Genomic DNA, 2,500 nt, shown 5'->3' with positions numbered 1-2,500 from the left:
CCCAGGATCCTCTACATGGCAGTGGGCATCAGGACCCTTCCTATAGGAGTCTGGCCTCGTCAGGACCCTTCCTCTAGGAGTCTGGCCTCGTCAGGACCCTTCCTCTAGGAGTCTGGCCTCGTCAGGACCCTTCCTCTAGGAGTCTGGCCTCATCAGGACCCTTCCTCTAGGAGTCTGGCCTCGTCAGGACCCTTCCTCTAGGAGTCTGGCCTCATCAGGACCCTTCCTCTAGGAGTCTGGCCTCGTCAGGACCCTTTCTCCAGGAGTCTGGCCTCGTCAGGACCCTTTCTCCAGGAGTCTGGCCTCGTCAGGACCCTTCCTCTAGGAGTCTGGCTCATCAAACCCTTCCTCTAGGAGTCTGGCCTCGTCAGGACCCTTCCTCTAGGAGTCTGGCCTCGTCAGGACCCTTTCTCCAGGAGTCCGGCCTCGTCAGGACCCTTTCTCCAGGAGTCTGGCCTCGAAGGACCCTTCCCTTCAGGAGTCTGGCCTCACAGACCCTTCCTCTAGGAGTCTGGCCTCGTGGGGGAGGACCCTTCCTCTAGGAGTCTGGCCTCGTCAGGACCCTTTCTCCAGGAGTCTGGCCTCGCAAAGGACCCTTCCTCTAGGAGTCTGGCCTCATCAGGACCCTTCCTCTAGGAGTCTGGCCTCGTCAGGACCCTTTCTCCAGGAGTCTGGCCTCGTCAGGACCCTTTCTCCAGGAGTCTGGCCTCGAGAGGACCCTTCCTCTAGGAGTCTGGCCTCATCAGGACCCTTCCTCTAGGAGTCTGGCCTCGTCAGGACCCTTTCTCCAGGAGTCTGGCCTCAAGAGGACCCTTTCTCCAGGAGTCCGGCCTCGTCAGGACCCTTTCTCCAGGAGTCTGGCCTCGTCAGGACCCTTCCTCTAGGAGTCTGGCCTCATCATAACCCTTCCTCCAGGAGTCTGGCCTCGACAGGACCCTTCCTCTAGGAGTCTGGCCTCGTCAGGACCCTTCCCCTAGGAGTCTGGCCTCGTCAGGACCCTTCCCCTAGGAGTCTGGCCTCGTCAGGACCCTTCCCCTAGGAGTCTGGCCTCGTCAGGACCCTTCCCCTAGGAGTCTGGCCTCGTCAGGACCCTTTCTCTAGGAGTCTGGCCTCGTCAGAACCCTTCCTCTAGGAGTCTGGCCTCGTCAGTTCAGGGTGTCTCTCTCTGTTTCCCACCATCCTCACTACATGGCAGTGGGCATCAGAACCCTTCCCCTAGGAGTCTGGCCTCGTCAGGACCCTTTCTCTAGGAGTCTGGCCTCGTCAGGACCCTTCCTCTAGGAGTCTGACCTCGTCAGTTCAGGGTGTAAAAGCCAGACAGCTCCTAAACTGAGTAAGAGAACGTACGTTCAATCTGTCCAGAAATTATTCAAACATCTTGCCTGAACTTACAGGAACTGAAAGCTCCTGTGTCTCAGTATCCAGTAGCGACCGTCCTATTGTATTGCTGAAGCAGAGCCACTCTCCCTTCACATGTTACACATGAACTTTAACAATCTAATAATGGGAAGACATTATGGGGGAGGAGGAATGCTTAACAATCTCTGACAGGGGCTATATTTATCCAGACAGACTGTAGATGGCAAAATATCACCAAGACATCTGGATCTGGTGTGGAGAGGAGGAGGAGTGGAGGGAGGGAGAAGAGAGGTATGGAGAGGAGAGGAGAGGTATGGAGAGGAGAGGAGAGAGAGAGAGGAGAAGAGAGGAGGAGAGAAGAGGAGAGGAGATGGAGAAGAGAGGAGAGGAGAGGAGATGAGAGGAGAGAGAAAGAGAGGAGAGGAAGAGAGAGAGAGGAGAGAAAAGAGAGGAGAGGAGAGAGAGGAGAGGAGAGAAGAGAGAAAGAGAGGAGAAGGGGAGAGAGAGAGGAGATGAGAGGTAGAAGAGGAGAGGAGAGATAGAAGAGAGAAAGAGGGGAAGAGACAGAGGTAGAAGAGATATGGAGAGAAAGAGAAAGAGAGAGAGAAGGGAGAGGTATGGAGAGGAAAGAGGAAGAAGAGAGAGGTATAAAGAGGAGAGGAGAGGAGACAGAGAGGAGAGATAAAGAGAGAAAGAGGTAGATTGAGAGGTATGGAGAGGAGAGGAGAGTAGAGGAGAGGAGAGGGGGAAGAGGAGAGTTATTGTTTCTGTATGGAGAGGAGAGGAGAGGAACCATCTCTCTGAGAAGGGAGAGTCTCCTCTAGGAGAGGAGAGGAGAGGAGAGGAGAGGAGAGAGAGGAGAGTCTCCTCTATGTATGGAGAGGAGAGTGTGAGGGAGAGGAGAGGATCTCTCTGAGAGAGGAGAGGAGAGGTTTCTGTCTCTCCAGTGAGGAGAGGAGAGAAGGAAGAGGTATGGAGAGGAGAGTCTCCTGTGTGTTGGTAACGTTACATTAGGTGCTACTGTACAGTCTCTGTTATTAGGCCCTGTCTTGTTCCTGGGTTTGAGTTAACCACCGCACCGCACAGTAAAAGAGAGTTTCAGCTCTCAAGCCTCTGGTCTGAAAGCCCCTGGCAGCCCCCC

This window comes from Oncorhynchus keta, unplaced genomic scaffold, assembly GCF_023373465.1.
Source record: "Oncorhynchus keta strain PuntledgeMale-10-30-2019 unplaced genomic scaffold, Oket_V2 Un_contig_17944_pilon_pilon, whole genome shotgun sequence".
NCBI classification, from domain to species: Eukaryota; Metazoa; Chordata; class Actinopteri; order Salmoniformes; family Salmonidae; genus Oncorhynchus; species Oncorhynchus keta.
This window is presented reverse-complemented; position numbering follows the sequence as displayed.